The sequence below is a fragment of the Puntigrus tetrazona genome, chromosome 2 (genome assembly GCF_018831695.1).
Source record: "Puntigrus tetrazona isolate hp1 chromosome 2, ASM1883169v1, whole genome shotgun sequence".
In the NCBI taxonomy this organism is placed as follows: Eukaryota; Metazoa; Chordata; class Actinopteri; order Cypriniformes; family Cyprinidae; genus Puntigrus; species Puntigrus tetrazona.
In genome coordinates this window covers 4,053,224-4,060,357 of record NC_056700.1, presented here as the reverse complement: position 1 = coordinate 4,060,357, position 7,134 = coordinate 4,053,224, and the positions used below count along the sequence as shown (strand labels likewise).

Sequence of the window (7,134 nt, the reverse complement as noted above, 5' to 3'; positions counted from 1 at the left end):
TGTGCTTAAAACACGGCTCATGTGTCCACGCGTCTAACACGGACCCACTCGACACACAACAGCCGTTTCCGAGCGGAGCCCGGGATTCCACTCCGGAGTATCACAAAAAACATTAGCCATAAACTGATAAACCGCCACAAGAAAAAGTAGATGCAGCGACTGAGTAACTCGTTTCTTGCACATCAGAGAGATCAGACGCATGTGGTCATTTCTTTCGGAGCAGGGCTGGGAACAGTCTGGGAGGCAATTAAATACTTTGATGACAGACTTTGCTCTGGCGTTTCAGAACAAGCAAAACAACATCTCAGACGCCGTGCAATGAGTTAGTCGAGTTATCCCGTGACTTTTTTGATGCTCGTGGTGGAATCTATTTCCATCGCAGTTTACGCGCATACTTTCACGTGGGATTAAACGTTTATCCTTCTCAGCTGTGCGTGTTTGTCTTTTTATGCTCATTTTTAGAGCTCGCGTCCATCTCGGCGTTCCCATCCAGCGGTTTTTTTAATGTGATGTGGCAAAATTCCCATCAAAAAACGGTGGATGGAAACGTAAATGGCTTACAATCTTCCGATTAGAAGGAGAAGAAGGTATGAAATCATTAGCCAAAGCTTGCTTTTTTTAAAAAAAAAGGTACAAAAGCCATCACTGGGGAGGCGCCTCTTTCAAAAGGAACGCTTTTGTACCTATTAGATTTAAAAATGTACACTTTAAGTACTAGTATGTACCTTTAAGGTAACAAAAACGGACCCTTTAGGTACAAACACGTCTCTTTTGAAAAAATACCGGCCCGGTGACAGCTTTTGTACCTTTGTTTCTAAAAGTGTATGTTTCTTTGTGATCTCCTAAGCTCATCTCACTTAGTTTATTAGCCCTACTGAGGCGTAAAATATTAATACACTGAGAGCGTTGTTTTAAGCATGTACAACTTCAAAAACATATGTACTGTACTGGGGAAACATCTTATAGAGATAATAATAATAATAATAATAATAATTCTAATCATTATTAATGTTGATGTTATTGTTTTTAAATTAAAATATAAAGTAATTATCACCAATACTTCTGAATTTAAATATTTGATGAATTGATGTATTTATATTATTGTATTACTGAACCATGAAGCACTTCATAATCATTTTAACTTGCGTAATAATAGCAATTAATAATTACTTCTAATATATCTGCACAGCTACAGAACTGTTAGATGACGACGATGTCTAAAAATAACGTCCTAAATAGATTTTCTTTATCCGTTAGCTTCTGTTGACTGAATTAAATCGGCATTCATGAAAGTTCATGCGAAAAAAGTGCATCAGGTGGCATATTCACGTCACATAAACTATATCGCGTCCTCAGGAATTGATCGAATGAATGGAAAAAAGGTCTGGCGAGTGACACCAAACGCCGATTCTGGCTGATTTTTTGTTGCCGATCGCGTCCATTTCTCACGAATACGCACATTTTGAGGGTTGCTTTGAGTCCCTGCACGCGTCTAGAGCACAGACGACTTCCAGCGAGAATCCCATTCGGCTCTTGCTCCGTGAAAATTTCTCCATTGGCTGTCTTTCCGAGCAAGTCCGAGCGAGACCGTCACTTACGAATCCCCGAACAAAAGCATTCCCATCTCTCTTCATCTCTCCCATCTGTTTTCGCACAGATTAGCTGCCGAGAAACACTTCTGCAGGAACATGCTCTCTTCCTCTCCAGCGTTTCAGCCTTCATTAGCGAATCGCTGAGTGACGACGGCCACGCAAACAGGAATCTGTGGCGTTCTAGCGGCATGCTTTAGAGCGCTCGCTCCCTCTTTTCTCTCTTTTTTTTCCCCCGGATCAGAAAGAAATCTGACCTGTAGAGCTTTGTTCTGCCTCTTGCAATACAAAGCAGTCTAACAACAAGACAAGAGAGGTTTTTGACAGGGCTCTCTTTAAAAACACCGCATTTGGCCTTTGCTCACAAGAAAAACGTTGTTAGGCGATCAATATTTCTCATCGTTTTCACTCAAACAGCTCTCGATGAGTTATCTCTTTGCATTTCGGGGTTTTTTTTTTTTAACGAAAGGTAAATATCTGCACAAGCAAAGATTTCTGAAAAAGCATAAATCACCTAAAACTAATATCAATTGCATGAAGCTACTTTTTTATGAAAACGTTTGGATTCGACTTCAGATGTTAAATAACTGAAGCGCGATCGCGTGAGCTTTCAAGCTCATACATTTTTCATTTCTGCGTAAAGTGTCTTCTATCCAAGCTCATAATTAACTGACCCCTGTTTCTGTGTAATAGGCTCCTCATGAGGGCCCTCACTTATGCTATTGATATTCTCCATAACCTGCGCGTTTTCCTGACGGAAATAAGGATTGGTTCACACAGCACTTCGCTTGGAAATATGACATTTTTAATAATGTAACTCTAAACCTAACAGTAAAAGCGTTGCGATAGAACAAAACTAAACGGGGATGAACCGATCTGAGGTCATGCTCACATTTCAGTCCGTTTCGTGGTTTGCAGGATGGTTGCTGCTTGTATTAAAGTTCACACAAATTATTACACAGCATAATAATAAAAATGTATTGTAATAATAACGAACAAATACAATGTATATACAACAAGATTAACGCATGCAGCATTATATGACATTATGACTCACTATATTGTAATTTTACTACAAGAAAATATTTTAGACGATGCATTATTAATGGAGTAACTTTTTTTTGACATACCATGCAATATTATTAGAAACTACTAGAGAAAAAAGGTACAAAAGCTGTCACTTTGTTCCTCATTTGACTCTAAATGTTGCATACTTGCATCTTAAAGGTAAACCGTTGTAGTACAAATTAGTATCTTTTGAAAGGTTACCACCAGAGTCACAGCGTTTCTTCCGTGAGTGAGTCAAGAAATATCATTTCAGGATGTTATTTTTTTTGTATAACACCACTTAATAGCAGCTTTCTTGCATGTGTCAGTTTAAGCGGTAACGCGAGACAGAAACAAGACTTTGTAGGACAGCAGAAACGAGATACGCCGAGCGCTTGAGCGTCCGGATCGCTTCTGTGGGAACTTCGGCAAACGAGAGATCGGTCTCCGTTCATCGAATTTAAGGAGCGAGACGAACCCGAAGCGCATTCAGAAACCGGTTAGCTACTTAAACGTAAACCCTGTCGAGTCACGATCCTGAAGCACTAAAAATGATCAGCATTGAAACACACCGACTGGATTTTTTTTTTCGACTGCGCAAACGTCGCTGAACTTTTCCAGATGCGCCGCTCCTCGGCTCCATACCGTTTTTTCCAGCAGCTCCGAGCACTAACCTCTTTCTGCCTTTCGCCCCGACTTCTTGAGCCATTATTGCTTTCGACAGACAAAGTCTTTTGGCGGATGGAGTCGGTAAATAGCGGTAAAGGAAACCGGCGGTGTAACGCGATACACTGAATGCTCTTTTCAAGCGCGGCGCTCTTCTGAACGGCCTCGGTCGAAGCGATGCGTGCGCATTTCGCCGTTCTTTGGCTTTATTTTGACAGGACAGTGCGACGTGACGGGAGCGGGAAAAGGACCGCAAGCCGGGACTTGAACAAAAGTGCAAAGTGTGGGAGAAATGCCCACAAAGCTACCGACTCTGACAGCAGCTCCCTTTCAGGAAAGACAGCAAGAGTGTGAAGCTGCATTGAGTGTGCGTTACAGAGCGCGATCAGGATCAAAACATCCAATCAATAGACTAATCATCCCCGTGGACTGCAGAAAGGGAATCAATCAGGTCAACCGCTGCTATTAAAACTGTCTATATAGATAAAAACCTGAGCACAACCAAAGTTTCCTCCAACGACTGAAAAACGTCGATTCAAAGAGGATTTCTTTGGACAAAAGTTACTGATCTTGCTTGAATTTATTGTAGTTTTGGGTGGAAGTAACGTCTAGTAGCTTAGTCGCAGTGTTTTACTGCAGCAACTGCTGATTGCTTTTATATAAAACGTGCTATATGTTGCTTATTAGTAACATTTGAAATTATGTGCATTGTGAAATGCACTGCACAAAGAAATTTGGGAGAACTATACTGGTGAAAATGTAACAGATCGCATTTTTTTTACTTATTTTTTTTTTTGGAGACCGCAAATCTCGATGGAGCAGCCGAAGAGTGCTGCAGAAGCTTTAGGAATCCGCAAACGACCAAATTAAATAACTTAAAAAATAAAAGCAATCCCGGAGATCTGGGTTTTATACACAGCCTTCAAGGATTTCTCACCGGCCAAGCGACCAGAAGAACAAAACAAATTGCATCGCGCTTGGAAATTATTTTAAAACCTGATTGACTGGACGCACTTTAAAGAGAGGCCTTTTTCGCAGTGATGTCACAAGAACCGTTTTTCAGAACATTTAAAAGAGCAAAGAGGCTTTTTCCACCATAAAGTGTCTTTTATGGAACGGAAGAGTTCCACAGATGTTAAAAGGTTCTCCGTGGAACTCGTGAGGTTTCAAAGCCACGCTTCGGGAGGGGTGCTGGTGGCTCAAGTTTTTAGCAATTGAGATGGGGCCGCTTTGTCATGTAAATGCGCGCTTGGAAACGAAGCGCTGGAAATCACAGGCAGTTGATGCGAGCTGAGATGGCACTTCCTCCAAAGACACGCACAACAAATGGAGCGCGCCACAACTGCGCATTTGTTCACGCGAGCTCCCTCTCTGCATTCAAATGAACGAGCACTAAACAATGACTCATAACACAGATCCCAGGCTCCAACATTTCAAACGTAAACTGCGCGGGTTTCCGCTTGGATTGATTTACGTATCTGAAGGCGGCCGCATTCTTGCCGAATTAAAACTTTCCCTCGTTTTTAGCTTGCTTTCGGCTCTTTTTTTCATTGTCCTGTGTGAACGCCTAATCCGAATTCAAATTGGAGCGAAACCGCTTCGCCATTTATTTCAGGTCCGAACCGTTTTTGCCTGCATGTGGCACACAGCTGAAGACACGCCGTCGGTTGCTTTTCATAGACTCGAATGACAAACGCAAGCTCCGTGAGTGTGTTTCTCATGAGTGACTGTGACACGAGCAGCTCACAGCGCGGTTAATAATGCATGTGCGGTAAAATGATCTTAATTTAGCCGCCGTGCATGGACCTTCAAAAGGCAAACAAACACAAATTCAACCGGGCTTGTCCCAGAATATCACTATTCTTAAGCAGTCACAACCAGCCACTGTTAAACTACTACATTCCTTTCATTTACAGAAACCTTTATATAGCATGCTGGTGGCAATGTGGCATGACAATCACATAATGCATACACAGATATGTTTTTTTGTTATACCTATAGTTTGAGAAACTATACCGTCTCTCAGTGTTTTTGCACCATCAATTCTGCTTTTATTACACAGGTCTCTATATGTCTCCTATAGAGATAATTCAACGACAGATAAGCATGATGTATCGCCTCCTACGAAAATCACATCTGGCCCTCATCCTGTTCTTTTTAAAGAAAAGAAACATGTCTTACTAAGATAAAGTGCGCCCTTTTTTTAACAATGCACGCGCAACTGGGCGACCCTGCGTGCTTTCGGCCCTTAAATTAAATCTTTTAAAAGTAGCAGGCTAAGTGAGATTGTTTTAAAAGCCCGCAGTCGCGCCGCTTCTCCGTCCCGGAGTCCGTGGATGTGTAGAAATGCAAAAAAAAAAAAACGCGGTATTCGGACGCGCGGTGCGTAAAACGGAGATGTGGATAATGTGAACGATACTCACGGATCGAGTCCCAGCAGACGTATCGACGCAATCGAGAGCCAGGGCTTCTCTAAGTCACCTCTAAATCAGCGCACAAAGACTTTCATCGCGCGCTCAGGTAGATCGCAGATCCGCGCGGTCCACGAACCAAACCGCATTAGGCCTACGGACACGGAGAGGCGAGGCGAGCGAGCGCCCAGGTCGCGTTTAAAAGGAGCATTTCGCCGTTTTCAGCAGCCGGAGTCGTCCCGCTCCACGCAGCGCTCGGTTCGGGGCAGAGCGCGACGAACGCGCGTTCGAATCAGAGCCACGCGCCCTTCCGTCGCCGCGGTGGCCCGACCGGGTTCCCTCTGAACGCCCCGCCGCGCGCTCGGACGAGGGGGGAAAAAGCGCTTTTGACGAAAACTTGAGCAAATTCCAGGCGTCGGGTGCTGCGGAAAGCGCGCCGCGATCCCGGAGCAGAGAGACGGCTTTGCGCGTCGAGCCGGCTGCGCGTCTCACTGCAGAGGCGCGCTGGAAAACCCGGCCTGGAGCGGAGCGGAGCGGCACCTGGCCTACAAACCCAGCCCCGCGCGAGGGGCCATAAACCCCGCGCCAGGCTCTGCTCTCAACAACTGTTCAAACACTGCCAAAAGTTTGCCTCGGGACGGTGGTATAAAACCAGACTTCCCCCAAAACACCGAAACGCTTCTCAGAGCTGGTGAGGTTAGGATACTCAGCCATTGCAATCCCTTACAAATGAGTGTAACGTAAATGTATTGGATTACATCTATATGTGTGTGAGCCTGGAACACAAGCGGTCATAAACAGCACGTATTTACTCAAAAATGTATTTTTAATTTATGCCAAAATCATTATGATTTTAAGTAAGACCAAGTTAGATATTTAGCACTACTGTAAACATATCGGAAATGAATAATAGTCATTGCTGAGAACTTCATTTGGACGGCTCGAAGGTGATTTTCTCAGCGTTTTTGGTTTTCAGATTTTGAAATAAGTTTCAAATAAACCGAATGCATTAAAAAAACGCATCTCTATTTGCCATACAGGATCACATATTAGACGTTAAGTTATGACTAGTTTTTTTATCCATTTGAAAACAAAAGAGAAAATCTGTCATTCGTTTTCAATATCATGAAGCGTGGTTTCCCAGCATGCAATATGATATCTAATAAAAAATCAACTGTAATCTGATTACGAGCATATTAAATGTAATTTACTTAGCACTTAAAAATGCTCATAATCAGATTACGGAGCAGCAAACTATTAATTTATTAAGGAAAAAAATCACAGTTAATAGCGAATAAGCCTTCCCTATATCACAGTGTTACCTTATATTTCATTTCTATTTATTTAGCTATTTATCCGTTTAGTCCGTTTTGGTATTTCGTGTTTTTAATGTGTTAATATAGCATTTCATTTAGTAATTT

At 42.7% G+C, this 7,134-nt stretch overlaps 1 protein-coding gene across 8 annotated transcripts in view; it reads right to left on the bottom strand.

Annotated features, from left to right (window-relative positions):
• Window positions 1-6,334, bottom strand: part of LOC122323258 (adhesion G protein-coupled receptor L2-like) — a 95,764-nt gene extending 89,430 nt beyond the window's left edge. For 2 of the 8 annotated variants that reach the window (XM_043216955.1, XM_043216993.1), the window contains exon 1: window positions 5,726-6,325. The gene's annotated coding sequence lies outside the window, so the exon portion shown is untranslated. Of the gene's footprint in view, window positions 1-5,725 lie in introns of all 8 variants that reach the window. The other 6 variants (XM_043216974.1, XM_043216964.1, XM_043216985.1 and 3 more) reach the window with 4 other exon arrangements.
• Window positions 6,335-7,134: the final 800 nt, after the last annotated feature.